The following is a 16754-nucleotide window of genomic DNA, read 5'->3' on the forward strand; positions in this document are numbered from 1 at the left end:
CAGTATGTATTACTTGACAGGAAAGTACAGGTATAAAAAATGGTGAATTGTCCACACACTACAGAGCTATTGTTGAGCATGCCTGAGTGTTTCAGAGACATTCTCTATACAATGAACTAACAATGTCAGATCAGTCAAAGTGGTGGTGGTTGCTTATGATACAGGTTCATCCAGCAAAACAATTTGAACAATGTAACTTCTGAGTGCTCGGATCACATGTTCCACATGTACACCAGTGGACATGGGGGAATGTGCCCAGCCAACATCTTCAAGTTCAGAGCACCTGGTGCTTCCCCTAGGCTCATCAGCACCTGAAATCAATGAGGAAAAAGTTTCGCAGGAGGACGATTGGCTCAAGCCTCTGAACTTCAAAATGCTCATCCATCAGAGGCTGGTGGAAATGATTGGTTTGGGCACTGGTTTTGCATTTCAGGCAACCAAACTATTCAATGTTACTGATTACTGGTTTTAGAAACAGAGAAAGGGTACCAATATCAAGTGTGACTACACATTGAATTAATCTTATGTAGCTATATACTTTTAAATTATGAATGCTCTTTTTGAGCACTACTTACAAGAACTTTATCAAGTGCTTCTTATGATGTCTCCTATGTAACCATCTAAACAGCAAAAATTGAGGTTTATACATTAAAACTAGTATTTTTAAATCACTAACACATTTTCCATAACATCTCAGATATTACCTATGTAAAAGTATCTTATTAGACACCAAGGCAAAATCTGAAGACCATTCTACCTAACTACATATTACCTACATCATAAAACTGAAAATAAACCCTGGGATTACCAATGAAAAACTAACCCCAGAGAGTAAGAGCAGCAAGATGGCTGAATAGAAAGTCCTAGTCCTCCTTTCCCTGCAGAAACACCAATTTAGTAATGATATAATCCAGCAGCTGAGATGGTAAAGAATCTACTTGCAATGCAGGAGACCTGGGTTCAATTCCTGGGTTGGGAAGATACCCTGAAGAAGGAAATGGCAACCCACTCCAGTATTCTTGCCTGGAGAATTCCATGGACAGAAGAGCCTGTTGGGCTGTAGTCCATGGGGTCAGACACGACTTACACTTGTACTTTCACATAAACCCAAACATCTTTATGTTAATTCAAGATTCCACTTAAGCAGTTGCAGTACCACAAGCAAACACAAAACCTAGAAGAGCTGCACTGAAAAGGGTAAAAAAAGCAGCATCACTGTCCCTGTATCAGCTCCACCCCCAAGCTAACATAGCTCAGTGTCAAGGGAGAAAGGCCCCAACCTGCAACTTTTGTTTTGGTAGAAAACAGAGTGAACCCTTCTTTTCAGACTCAACACCACATTTTCAGAGCCTGGTTTCTGTCTTGCCCCACTTTTCACTGTTGGCAGAACCACCGTAGTTTGGAGGCCCAGAGGCAGCTGAGCACAATAGAAGACTGAAAGGCCTAGATGGCACAGCTTTGCCTATCTGGGCTAAACAGCTTGCCCTGAGACTTCTCTGGGAGGGAGGGAAAGAGATGAGAGGAACATGCCGCCAACATTTTTTTATTTTCTGAGAGCTGCCTGAAGGACTAATTTCTGTCTCTCCTCACCCCTTAATAAGGGGGCAGATGAACCAGCACAATGTGTCGATGGAAAAGTGGCAGGCAGCTGAAAGCGCCAGCACAGCTTTGCTCAGGCTTCCCTGGTGGCTTAGATGGTAAAGAATCTGCCTGCAATGCAGGAGACCCAGCTTCAGTCCCTGGGTTGGGAAGATCCCCTGGAGAAGCGAATGGCAAGCCACTCCAGCATTCTTGCCTGGAGAATTCAATGGACAGAAGAGCCTGGCAGGCTACAGTCCACGGGGTCACAAAGAGTCAGACACATTGAGTGACTAACACTTTGACTTCACAAATTTGCTCAATGGAGAGAAGGTGCACAACCAGAAACTTCTCCCTCAGGAGGAAGGGAAAGGAGTGGAATGTACCACCATCATCCCAACTTTTCTGAGAGTAGCCTGCCAGATGGACCAATTTTTGTCTCATCTCACTCAGAGCGAGAGAGAAGGTAAGGAACAGAGTGTGCATCCAGGAGCAGGCATTTCAGAGGAAGGTCCAAGTCTGCAATCTCTCTGGCCTGATTCAGGGCCCTGATAGGGGAGCTGACTGGTGGACCAGGTAGAACAGAATGGCTTGCAACTGCAGAATCAGAGAACCTGCTGAGCTAGCTACACAGACAACAGAGGAAACAAGATACAACAAGCTCCTGAAAAAAGAAACTTGCAAATCCCTCTAATTAGCACCTTACAAACACAAGTTTGAAGAAAACACATCCACAGAAAAGACTTGAAGGAAAATAAAAACTTTCTCAGATAAACAAAAAACTGATGGAATTTATTGCCAGGGCACCTGCCTTGCAAGACATGCTAAAAGAAGTTCTTTTGAAATAAGGGAAATTATATAGGTCCAGCTCAGATCTGTATAAAGAAAACAGCATCAGAGAATGAAGAAGTAAAGGAAAAGTAAAATCTTTCATTTTACTTTTTCTAAAATGAAATAGCAGATAATAGTTTGTTCAAAACAATAGCAGCAAAAATGTATTCAATTGTGTGTGTTTGTATATATACATTATATGCTTATGTATAAGAGAAATAAATGACAGCAATGATACAAGGGAAGAATTAGGATCATTTGGTTATTACAAGGTACTCACTACCCATGAATCAGTATAATGTTATTTTTAAATGGACTTGTATTAGATGTAAATGTATATTGCAAACCCTAGGACAACTACTAAAAAAATAAGTAGGACTGTTAAGCTCAGAAAAGAGATTTGTCTGGGAGTGGCATCAGTTAGATGGCAGAATAGAACATTTTAACCATCATCCTCCCACAGAACACTGATTTGGGCAGTCACTCAGGGTTGAGCCTACCTCTGTGGGAGTCTGAGTCCAGCAAAGAAATTCCAGCACATTTTTGGAGCAAAAAATCCTAAGAACAGACACACTGAAGAGGGAAATAGAACATTTCACTTTGTCTGCATTACTCTTCCCTTGAGGCAGCAAGGTTTGGTGCTAGGAGAGACCCTGTGACAGACAATTTCTCCCAAAGGGGAAAGTGAGAGCATGGGAGTGAGTGTCCAGTTTCCCCAACATGGGAGACGGTTTCCAAGAGGCCCAGTTCTTTCTCACCTCACCCAGATTACTGATGTAGTCTTCAGAGTGAAAGGACTGGGAGAGGCTGGAACATAGCAGCCAGGGCTGAGGTCATCAAAGAAACTCTACTAAACACCTCACTGTTCTTTCTATTTCATGGACTCTGTCAGGAATTCTACTGATGAGCCACTGGGGTGCCTCATCTATGAACCCCAGCTGACCCACTGTCATCCCTAGCACTCCAAATTCCTCACTGATGCCCTTTACCCTCTCTGTCCATCCATGGCCAGAAAGAGCAAGCCTCTGTAGACAGCTAATGAGCAAGTGCAGAAAGCTGCCCTAATTCTGCAAGATGGACTGAAGACTCACAAACATGAGCAGTTTGGGGCACTGTCCTTGGAAAACAAATGAGGGGCCCTCCACACCTGGTCTGGTTTTGCAGGATTGAGAGAAGGGATACAGTCTTAAGAATGCCCCTCTCCCGAGAGGGAACAAGAAGTGTGTAGCAGGTGCATCAGTAGAGAGGTCTGAGAAAGCCTCAGTATCCCTAGCTGGACTAACAGGTGAATCCAAAGCCTGCTGGTAGAGTGGAGGAGGTTACTGCTTCTTTGAATGTGAAAACAACAGTATAAGACTTTGAAGAACACAAAAAAACAAGAAAACATGGCATTACCAAAGGAACACAATAATTTTTCAGTAGAGAACCTCAAAGAAATGGAGATATGCAAATTGCCTGACAAAAAACTTATTATTTGAAGGAAGCTCAGCAAGCTATAAGGGAACACAGATAGAGATAATTCAATCCAACTCAAAAGAGTGAAGAAAGCTTATGTGAATTATGGGACAACATCAGGCAAAATAGTATTTCATTATGATATTATCATAAAGAGAACAGAGAGAAAAAGAGGAAGAAAGTATAATTAAAGAAATAATGGCTAAAAAATTCCCAAATCTGAAGAGAGATATGGACATCCATATACCTGAAGGTCCCCAAACAAATTCAACCAAAAGAGGATTTCATTTGGACTTCACTGGAGGTCCAGTGGTTAAGACTGTGCTTCCAATGCAGGGAGCATGGGTTCAATCCTTGGTCAGGGAAAGATCCCACATGTTTTGCAGTGTGGCCAAAATATATCAACAAAATTTTTTAATTAAAAAATAATTTTTAAAAAGAGGATTTCATTGAGACACACTATAATAAAATGTCAAAAATCAAAGAATTTTGAAATTCAAAAAAAGCAAGAGAAAAAAATTCATCTCATATATGAAATCCTTATAAGGCTATCAACAGAAACCTTGCAGGTCAAAGAGAATAGAATGGTATATTCATAGTGCTCAATTTTAAAAAATTGGCCAACCAAGAATACTTTGCCTAGAAAAACTGTCCTTCTGAAATGAAGAAGAAATAAAGAGATAAAGACATAAATGATCTAAGGGAGTTTAATCATCACTAGACCAGGTTTACAAGAAAAACTAAAGTTCTTCAAGCTGAAATGAAATGATGCTAATTAATAACATAAAAACTTTTGAAAATATAAAATAAATTCATAAAGGTAAGCATATAGTCAAATTCAGAATACTTTAATACCATAAAAGTGGTGTGTAAATAACTTTAATATAAAGATTAAAAGAAAAAAGTACTAAAAATCAATCTAGCTATAATAATTTATTAATGAATGTGCAATATAAAAAGAGACATTGGAAACAAAATGTGGCAGTAGCGGGGAAAAAAAGGTAGAAATAATTGTCTTTTATTAGAAACAAAATGTATTTTATGTAAGATTCATGGCAACCACAAAGCAAAAACCTATAATAAGTACACAAGAGAAAATATAATCAAAGCACATAACTGCAGAAAATTATCAAATCTGAAAGGAAGACAAGAAGGAAGGAACTAGGAATTACAAAACAGACAGAAAACAATAAGATGACTATAGTAAATCCTCACCCATCAATAATTAAATATAAATGGATTATATTCTCCAACCAAAAGATATAGACTTGACAATGGATTAAAAAAAAAAAAAAAAAGGATAAGACCCAACTATACGCTCTCTACAAGAGACTCACTTTAGCTCCAAGGATACACAGAAGCTGAAAGTACAGGTGTGGGAAAAGATATTTCAGGAAAATAGAAAGCAATAGAGAAGAAAAGTAGCTATATTTACTTATATTAGACAAAATAGACTATAAGTCAAAAAATCTGACAGGAAAAAAAAGAAGATCATTAAATAATTATGAAGGGGTCAGTTCATCAAGAGGATATTAGTTCAGTTCTGTCGCTCAGTCCTGTCCGACTCTTTGTGATCCCATGAATTGTAGCACGCCAGGCCCCCTTGTCCATCACCAACTCCCAGAGTTCACCCAAACTCACGTCCATCAAGTTGGTGATGCCATCCAGCCATGTCATCCTCCGTCGTCCCCTTTTCCTCCTGTCTTCAATACCTCCCAGCATCAGAGTCTTTTCCAATGAGTCAATTGTTCGCATGAGGTGGCCAAAGTACTGGAGTTTCAGCTTTAGCATCATTCCTTCCAAAGAAATCCCAGGGCTGATCTCCTTCAGAATGGACTGCTTGGATCTCCTTGCAGTCCAAGGGACTCTCGAGTCTTCTCCAACACCAAACTTCATAATCGTCAATTCTTTGGCGCTCAGCTTTCTTCACAGTCCAACTCTCATATCCATACATGACCACTGGAAAAACCATAGCCTTGACTAGACAGATCTTTGTTGGGAAAGTAATGTCTCTGCTTTTCAATACGCTATCTAGGTTGGTCACACGTTTCCTTCCAAGGAGTACATGTCTTTTAATTTCATGGCTGCAATCACCATCTGCAGTGATTTTGGAGTCCCAGAATATAAAGTCTGACACTGTTTCCACTGTTTCCCCATCTATTTCCCATGAAGTGATGGGACCAGATGCCATGATCTTCGTTTTCTGAATGTTGAGCTTTAGGCCAACTTTTTCACTGTCCACTTTCACTTTCATCAAGAGGTTTTTTAGCTCCTCTTCACTTTCTGCCATAAGGGTGATGTCATCTGCATATCTGAGGTGATTGCTATTTCTCCCGGCAATCTTGATTCCAGCTTGTGCTTCTTCCAGCCCAGCATTTCTCATGATGTATTCTGCATAGAAGTTAAATAAGCAGGGTGACAGTATACAGCCTTGACGTACTCCTTTTCCTACTTGGAAACAGTCTGTTGTTCCATGTCCAGTTCGAAGTGTTGCTTCCTGGCCTGCATATAGATTTCTCAAGAGGCAGGTCAGGTGGTCTGGTATTCCCATCTCTTGAAGAATTTTCCACACTTTATTGTGATCCACACAGTCAAAGGCTTTGGCATAGTCAATAAAACGAAAATAGATGTTTTTCTGGAACTCTCTTGCTTTTTGATGATCCAGCAGATGTTGGCAATTTGATCTCTGGTTCCTCTGCCTTTTCCAAAACCAACTAGAACATCTGGAAGTTCACAGTTCACATATTGCTGAAGCCTGACTTGGAGAATTTTGAGCATTACTTTACTAGCATGTGAAATGAGTGCAATTGTGCGGTAGTTTGAGCATTCTTTGGCACTGCCTTTCTTTGGGATTGGAATGAAAACTGACCTTTTCCAGTCCTGTGGACACTGCTGAGTTTTCCAAATTTGCTGGCATATTGAATGTAGCACTTTCACAGCATCATCTTTCAGGATTTGAAATAGCTCAACTGGAATTCCATCACCTCCACTAGCTTTGTTCATAGTGATGCTTTCTAAGGCCCACTTGACTTCACATTCCATGATTTCTGGCTCTAGGTGAGTGATCACACCATCGTGATTGGTCGTGAAGATCTTTTTTGTACAGTTCTTCTGTGTATTCTTGCCACCTCCTCCTAATATCTTCTGTGGCTGCGACAGTGCACAAGCATGGCCCAGAGGAGCTACCCCACCTCTGAGGTCAGGGGCAGAAGCTGGGAGGACCCCATGCCCAAGGGACAGCAGCCAAGAGGAGCTACCCCACGTCCGAGGTCAGGGGCGGTGGCCAAGAGTGCCAGGCTGCGACAGTGCAGGAGCAGCCACCCCACATCCAAGGTCAGGGGCAGCTTCGGAGATGAGCTACCCCACGTCCGAGTTCAGGGGCGGCGGCCGGGAGGAGCAACACCACGTCCAAGGAGCGGTGGCTGCGCAGGTGCAGGAGGGCCTAGAGGAGCTACTCCACGTTCAAAGTCAGGAGGGGTGGTGGTGAGGAGATACCCCTCATTCAAGGTAAAGAGCAGAGGCTGCACTTTGCTGGAGCAGCCGTGAAGAGATACCCCACGCCCAAGGTAAGAGAAACCCAAGTAAGATGGTAGGTGTTGCAAAAGGGCATCAGAGGGCAGACACACTGAAACCATACTCACAGAAAACTAGTCAATCTAATCACACTAGGACCACAGCCTTGTCTCACTCAGTGAAACTAAGCTATGCCCGCAGGGCAACCCAAGACGGGCGGGTCATGGCGGAGAGGTCTGACAGAATGTGGTCCACTGAAGAAGGGAATGGCAACCCACTTCAGTATTCTTGCCTTGAGAACCCCATGAACAGTATGATAGGATACTGAAAGAGGAACTCCCCAGGTCAGTAGGTGCCCAATATGCTACTGGAGATCAGTGGAGAAATAACTCCAGAAAGAATGAAGGGATGGAGCCAAAGCAAAAACAATACACAGCTCTGGATGTGACTGGTGATAGAAGCAAGGTCTGATGCTGTAAAGAGCAATATTGCATAGGAACCTGGAATGTCAGGTCCATGAATCAAGGCAAATTGGAAGTGGTCAAACAGGAGATGGCAAGAGTGAACGTTGACATTCTGGGAATCAGCGAACTAAAATGGACTGGAATGGGTGAATTTAACTCAGATGACCATTATATCTACTACTGAGGGCAGGAATCCCTTAGAAGAAATGGAGAAGCCATCATGGTCAACGAAAGAGTCCGAAATGCAGTACTTGGATGCAATTTCAAAAACAACAGAATGATCTCTGTTTGTTTCCAAGGCAAACCATTCAATATCACAGTAATCCAAGTCTATGCCCCAACCAGTAACACTTAAGAAGTTGAAGTTTAACAGTTCTAGGAAGACCTACAAGACCTTTTAGAACTAACACCCAAAAAAGATGTCCTTTTCATTATAGGGGACTGGAATGCAAAAGTAGGAAGTCAAGAAACACCTAGAGTAACAGGCAGATTTGGCCTTGGAATGTGGAATGAAGCAGGGCAAAGACTAAAGAGTTTTGCCAAGAAAATGCACTGGTCATAGCAAACACCCTCTTCCAACAACACAAGAGAAGACTCTACACATGGACATCACCAGATGGTCAACACCGAAATCAGATTGATTCTATTCTTTGCAGCCAAAGATGGAGAAGCTCTATACAGTCAGCAAAAACAAGACCAGGAGCTGACTGTGGCTCAGATCATGAACTCCTTATTGCCAAATTCAGACTTAAGTTGAAGAAAGTAGGGAAAACCACTAGACCATTCAGGTATGACCTAAATCAAATCCCTTATAATTATACAGTAGAAGTGAGAAGTAGATTTAAGGGCGTAGATCTGATAGATACAGTGCCTGATGAACTATGGAATGAGGTTCGTGACACTGTACAGGAGACAGGGATCAAGACCATTCCCATGGAAAAGAAATGCAAAAAAGCAAAATGGCTATCTGGGGAGGCCTTACAAATAGCTGTGAAAAGAAGAGAAGTGAAAAGCCAAGGAGAAAAGGAAAGATATAAGCATCTGAATGCAGAGTTCCAAAGAATAACAAGAAGAGATAAGAAAGCCTTCTTCAGTGATCAGTGCAAAGAAATAGAGGAAAAGAACAGAATGGGAAAGACTAGAGATCTATTCAAGAAAATTGGAGATACCAAGGGAACATGTCATGCAAGAGGATATAACAATTGTAAATATATATGATCCTAACATCAGAGGATGCTAAATATATTAAGCAAATTTTAATGGAGCTCAGCAGAAATAGGCAACAATACAATATAGGGAATTTCAATACCTCACATTGAACCATGGATAGACCAACCATATAGAAAATCAATATGGAAATAATGGTCTTGAACAACAACTTAGACAAAGTAGACATACACAGAATTTTCCATCAAACAACAGCAGAATATACATTTCTCTCAAGTCAAGTGAAGTTCTCCAGGAGATATCATATTCTAGGTCTCAAAACAAATATTCACAAATTTAAAAAGATTTCTGAAATCATATATAGTATCTTTTGTAATCAAAACAGTATGAAACTAGAAATCAATAACACAAGGAAAGCTGGAAAAATCACAAATCTATGGAAATTAGGAACACACTCCTTAACAACCAATGGATTTTTTAATGCAAAAATTTTATTTCTCCTTTATTCCATTTTCCCCTCTACTATACAAGATCTGAAATTTTACTTAAGTGCAGCATTTTTCTTTTTATCATCAGTAATCAGTCATATGGGGCTTCCCTGGTGGCTCAGTGGTAAAGAATCTGCCTGCCAATACTGGAGATGCAGATTTGATCTCTGGGTCAGGAAGATCTCCTGCATAAGGAAATGACAACCCACTCCAGTATTCTTGTCCATAGACAGAGGATCCTGGTAGGCTACAGTCCATGAGTTTGCAGAACAGCCAGGTATGGCTTAGCGGGTAAACAACAACAACAATCAGTCATATAAAATATAAGGGAACAAAACACTACTCCCCTCCCCATTGTTACACTAGAATGTTTGAAATAAAGAAATCTGGTATATGCATTCAGTGGAACACTAAGAAACCTTATAAAGGAAGGAAATCTTGTCATATGTGATAACTTGGATAAACCTGAAGGACATTATTCTAAGTTGAAATAAGTCAGTCACAGACAACTGCATGATTCCCCTTTTATGAGGCATCTAAGGTAGTCAAACTCAAGAAGAAGAAAATGGAATAGCAGTTGCCAGGGACTATGGGAAGGGAAACAGGGAGTTGGTGTTCAATGTGTATAAAGTTTCAGTTACAAAAGATGAAAAGGGTCTATCTGTACAATATTGTGCCTCCAGTTAACAACAACGTGTGGCACACTTCAACAATTACTAAGAGGACAGATCTTATGTCATTTTTTTCCATATATTAAAAAAATAATCATTTGGAAAAAGTGTGATTTAATCCCAGACTTTCACTTCTGGTCAAAAATGAGTAACTGAGATGAGATTTACCCTCCCATCTGATAAAAAACTGAAAAAAAAATGCATGTATGATATTTGTGTATAAATTATAAATGTGTATAATATATACATATACATGTATTATATATATATATAATGTATATATCTTTCAAATCTGTATATGACAATGGTTTTAAGACAGAACATTAGGCAATGAAAGAGTATTTGGAGTGAAAGGAAACAGAAGAATTGAGCCCTACAATTAATTGCCCTAGTTTATTATCTATGATTCATACATTTGTGATGAATTGATTTTTTTCAAGGGTGCTAGGACCATTCAGTTGGCAAAGAATTTGTTTTCAACAAATAATGCTGACATGATGGTACTCACATGCAAAAAAATAAAATTGTATCCCTATCTCATCCCATATGATCCATTTTGAAGAAAAATGGGTCAAGGACCTAAATGTAAGAGCTGTAACTATAAAAACTCTTTGCAGAAAATAATAATTCATTTCAATAATATTGGTATAGGGTCCTCAATGGGGATTCTCTAATGGCTCAGAGGGTAAGGAACCTGCCTATAGTGCAGGAAACCCAGGTCTGATCCCTGGGTCAGGGACCCCATTCCAGTATTCTTGCCTGGAGAATTCCATGGAAAGAGGAGCCTGGCAGGCTACAGTCCATGGGGTCCCAAAGAGTTGGACAAGACTGAGTGACTAATACTTTCACTTTCAGGGTCCTTAACAGTATGCCCACAACATTAAAGCTGTGGTGGTCCACCATAAGGAGCCAATCATTCTTCCCAGATTTAAGAACAGGCCAAATTGGGCTGTTAAATGGAGAGAGAGTGGAGATAACCATCCCTTCTTTAATTAGGTCTTGAATAATGGGTTTCAATCCTTAAAATCCCTATTTTAATTTATATTGTGCTGTATCAACTATTTTAACTGGGGTGAGGGGTTGTTTTTGAAAGCCAATTTTAAGTGCCAGAGATTTATTTTATTACTTGTTGGGCCAGAGTATGCATAACCACTAGGAGATATTTTAGGACAAGAATGCTATATGACGATAAGAAATTTAAGCAAGGCAATAGATAAGGCATTAAGATAAGGAATACCTAATATTCCTGTTTTATATTTGGTCACTCCTTGAAGAGTTTAGAGAGCCATTTACTTAAATTTAGTCAAATCTCTTGGTTTAAATGTAGTAGGATCCCCAATTATAACTATACCCTGAGTCCTAATATTAAGTTCATGAAAGTTTGTCAATTGTTGTATCTCAGCAGATATTAATTTAGAACCTATATTATAGAAACACAAAAACTTCTTTTGTTTGTTTTCCTATTTTATAAAGTTTTTAGTAGTTTTGTATTTACAGCTGGGTCAAATAGTTGTATTTTTAGGGTAGTTACCAGACACACTTGGAGGAAATCCTCTCTACTCTATTTATATTTAGTTTCTTCTTCCAGAGAGTCTCATATCAGCATTGCCAGGGTTTAGGGCCTCCTCCACAGCAATGCTGGCTCTACAGTGCTAACCCCTGGCTTAATATGCCATAGGTATTTTTCCCTAAGCCTGAGAAACAGGATCTTTGTTGGTGACAGAGCCATAGGCAGCATCAGGAGCAAAGTATTTCTGAAAAGTCTTAAAAGTCCTAGTGAACAATCTGTTTTTAGGAATATGGATCTCTCACTTAAAATCTGTCCAAACGTGCACTGATGATGTCACAGATGTCACTGATCACGTCACATGTCATCGATGAGGCCAAGAGGGTATGAAGAGGCTTATTACTGACATCATGAGGCTTTCTGAAGAAAGCAGACATGCTTTCAAACAGGTTCATAATGGCTTGAAGAATCATAGCATTCCTGAGCTATGGTTGCTGCATGTGTCTTTTCACAGTTACAGCTGGACAATGGCATATTGGGAGATACTCAAGTGGATCCCAGGAGTGCCACACATACTCCTCCCTACCTGCGTGGTATACAATTAGCCTACATAATAACATAGAAGAAACTGGCAAGATCTAGGTTGAGATAAGGAAAAGGCGCTCACACAAATACCAGGCCAGAGCCTCAGGCCTAACTGTATTGAATATCCACAGAGATTCCATGTAAAGATTTCAAGCCAGTTTGCTCTTTCTAGATTGTCTGAAAAGCAGTTTCACCAGGGCCTGTACCACCCTCAGTGACCTTGAGCAAAGCAAAATCAAGAAAAAGGGAGAAAACAAAAATACACACATATAGGATTAGGAGTAAGAAAGAAAACTAACCAAAGATAGACATTTTCTTTTCATTACAAGAAAATGCAATGTAAATTTTTTATGCAAACATGTTTAAAACACTTGCTGATTAATGATTTACTGAGAAAACATAAATTACAAGCATACTTCAGAGATATTGCAGGTCTGGTTCCTGAGAATACTAATAAAGTAAATCACAGAAATTTTTTGGTTTCCCAGTACATATAAAAGTTATATTTACATTATATTTTAGTCTATTAAGTATATAATAGCATATGGCTAAAAAATGTACAATGCCTTTAAAAAAAATACTTTATTGCTAAAAAATGGAAATCATCACCTGAGCCTTCAGCAAGTCTTAATATTTTTGCAGTAATAACATCAAAGATCATTGATCACAGATTATCATAACAATTGTAATAATAATGAAAAACTTTGACATATTGCAAGAATTACCAAAATATGACAGAGATATAAAGTAAGCAAATGCTGGAAAAATGTCACTGATAATCTAGCTCAGCTACAAGATTGCCACAAACCTTCAATCTTTGAAAAATGCAATATCTGCAAAGCTCAATAAAGCAAAGTGCAATGAAACAAGGTATGTTGTCCCTGTTGTTCAGTCATTAAGTTGTGTCTGACTGTTTGCAACCCCATGGACTGCAGCACGCCAGGCTTCCCTGTCCTTCACTGTCTGCCAGAGTTTGCTCAAACTCATGTCCATTTAGTCGGTCATGATATCTAACCATCTCATCCTCTGCTGCCCTCTTCTCCTTTTGCCTTTAACTTTTCCCAGCACCAGGGTCTTTTCCAAGGAGTTGGCTCCTCACATCAGGTGGCCAAAATATTGGCGCTTCAGCTTTAGCATCAGAACTTCCAATGAATATTCAGGGTTGATTTCCTTTAGGATTGACTGGTTTGATCTCCTTGAAGCTGAAGGGACTCTCAGAGTCTTCTCTAGTACCACAATTTGAAAGCATCAGTTCTCCAGCCCTCAGTCTTCTTTATGGTCCAACTCCCCCATCCATCCATGACTACTGGAAAGATCATAGCTTTGACTGTACTAACCTTTGTTGGCAAAGTGATGTCTCTGCTTTTAAAAACATTGTCTGGATTTGTCATAACCTCAGTTCATTTCTTAATCCAGCTAACAAATATATGATGGTTCAGTTCATTGCATTAGTCTTTATGGATACCCTTGGGGATATACTGGATATTGCATCTTTTTAAAGAGCAAGTGAAAAAACAGACTGAATAAATAAATGCATTCAATGGGAATCACTTGAAGGACTTCTCCCCTTTTTACGTCAGAATGTTGTTGGAAGCAGAGCTTAGAAGTCTCATGGTAGAAGGATATAAGTGAATGTATGTCTTGAGAAAATTAAACTGGCAACAAAGAGAAAGATGATCAGAATGAGAAGTGGCCAATAACACAAGACACATTGTTAATCTATTATAGTAGTCTGAGGGAGAAATAATTAAACAGAGTACCTATACAGGAGTGGAGACAAGAGGATGGAAGCAGAAATCATTGAAAAAATAGAATAAGCATCCTGGAAACAAATGAAATTACATGAAAAGCAGCAGAAAGGGAGGAGTTTGAAATGACACTAAGGTAGTGAGCCTGCCTGACTAAAAATGAGAAAAAACAGAAAAGAAAAGAAATAGAAAATGAATAGGTTAATAAGTGAAAGGCTATATGACAGTATAAACAAATGTCTTCTGTCTTACTGAGAAAAAATGAAATACATATCTAGACTGGTTTTGTTCCGGTCCCATCTTCTTAATTCCCCAAATAGCTTCAATTTGTTAAAATGTGCTTTTTACTTCCAATGTTAATTAATTTTCTAATTATCTCTCCTGAAGTTTCCAATGTTAAAATTAAAGCTGACAAGGAAAGCCATGGGAAAAAATCTTCACTTCTCAGCTGTGGCAGTCAGTTGTGAGAGGACTATTCTATTAATGTGGCAAAGTCAATTTGGGGAATCAATTGGGAATTTTCATAAAATAAAATTTCACTATTAATTCCATGACTAAATAATTTCCCTTGCTGCTAATTAATACACTCTTGCTTTGATAGAAAGCAAGATCCTACTCTTCAAGGATCTAATATTATTGAAAGCTGACTCAAGCAGCTTTAAACAGATTAAAAAATAAACCTAGAGTAAAAGGTATCACTATTAACCCTAGGGATAGAAACTGTCTGTTCAGGCCTAGAGGATTTTTCTTTAGTGTGGTATGCCTATTAAATGCTTGTGGTCAATGAAAAGAGATGGTAATTCTCTGCCCTGTGATCTTATTTTTCTCAACACTTTTTGTGATATTATTAAAACATCTGGAGAATAAAATTTGGTCAGATTTGACTGTGGACTGCTAATGATAAACAAATAATTTATAATATTTTTTACACCATTCCTTTCTGTGTCTAAGTCCCTGATCCTATGATTTCAACTATCTTAATTATCTAAGACTGGCTCAGATGGTAAAGAGGCTGCCTGCAGTGCAGGAGACCCAGGTTCAAAACCTGCGTCAAGAAGATCTCCTGGAGAAGTAAATGGGAATCCACCCCAGTATCCTTACCTGGAAAATTCCATGGACAGAGGAGCCTGGCAGGCTACAGTCCATGGGATTGTAAAGAGTCAGACACAACTGTGTGCTTTTTCTTTCTTTCTTTTTCTTCCTTCCTTCCTTCTTTCTTTCCATGAAACATAATTCACAAGTTATATGTTGTGATCTACATAGTCAAAGGCTTTAGAGTAGTCAATGAAGCAGAAGTAGGTATTTTTCTGGAATTCCCTTGCTTTTTCTATGATCCAACAGATATTGGTAATCTGATCTTTGGTTCTTCTACCTTTTCTAAATCTAGCTTGTACATCTGGAAGTTCTCAGTTCATATACTGTTGAAGCCTAGTTTGAAGGATTCGGGGCATTATCTTCCTAGCATGTGCAATGAGTGCCATTGTGCAGTAGTCTGAACATTCTTTGGCATTGCCATTCTTTGGGATTGGAATGAAAACTGACCTTTTCCAGTCCTGTGGCCACTGCTGAGTTTTCCAAATTTGCTGGCATATTGAGTGCAGCACTTTCACAGCATCATCTTTTAGGATTTGGAATAGTTCAGCTTGAATTTCATCACCTCCACTAGCCTTGTTTGTAGTGATCCTTCCTAAGGCTCGCTGGATTTCACACTCCAGGAAATGTGACTCTAGGTGAGTGACCACACCATTGTGGTTATCCTGATCATTAAGACCTTTTTGTATAGTTCTTGTATTCTTGCCACCTCTTCCTAATATCTTCTGCTTCTGTTAGGTCCATACCATGTCTGTCCTTTATTGTGCCCATCTTTGCATGAAATGTTCCCTTGGTACCTCTAATTTTCTTGAAGAGATCTCTAGTCTTTTCCATTCTATTGTTTTCCTCTATTTCTTTGCATTGATCACTGAGGAAGTCTTTCTTAACTCTCCTTGCTATTCTTTGGAACTCTGCATTCAGATGGGTATAACTTTCCTTTTCTCCTTTGCCTTTCACTTCTCTTCTCTTCTCTGTTATTTGTAAGGCCTCCTCAGACAACCATTTTGTCTTTATTTCTCTTGGGTATGGTTTTGGTCACCACCTCCTGTACCATGTTTTGAACCTCCTTCCATAGTTCTTCTGGCACTCTATCAGAACTAATCCCTTCGATCTATTTGTCACTTTTACTGTATAATCATAAGGGATTTGATTTAAGTTATATCTGAATGGTCTAGGAGTTTTCCCTGCTTTTTTCAATTTAAGTCTGAATTTTGCAATAAAGGGTTCATCTGAGCCACAGTCAGCTCCTGGTCTTGTTTTTGCTGACTGTATAGAACTTCTCCATCTTCGGCTGCAAAGAATATAATCAATCTGATTTCAGTATTGACCATCTGGGATGTCCATGTGTAGAGTTGTCTCTTGTATTGTTGGAAGAGACTGCTTGCTATGACCAGTGTTCTCTTGGCAAAACTCTGTTAGCCTTTGCCCTGCTTCATTTTGTACTCCAAGGCCAAACTTGCCTGTTACTCCAGGCATCTCTTGACTTTCTACTTTTTCATTCCAGTCCTCTATGATGAAAAGGACATTTTTTTTTTTTTTTTTTGGTATTAGTTCTAGAGAGTTTTGTAGGTCTTCATAGAAATTTTCAGCTTCTTCAGCATTAGTGGTTGGGGCACAGACTTGGATTACTGTGCTTTGGAAATGAACCAAGATCA

Source organism: Oryx dammah, unplaced genomic scaffold (genome assembly GCF_014754425.2).
Source record: "Oryx dammah isolate SB20612 unplaced genomic scaffold, SCBI_Odam_1.1 HiC_scaffold_3, whole genome shotgun sequence".
Taxonomy (NCBI): Eukaryota; Metazoa; Chordata; class Mammalia; order Artiodactyla; family Bovidae; genus Oryx; species Oryx dammah.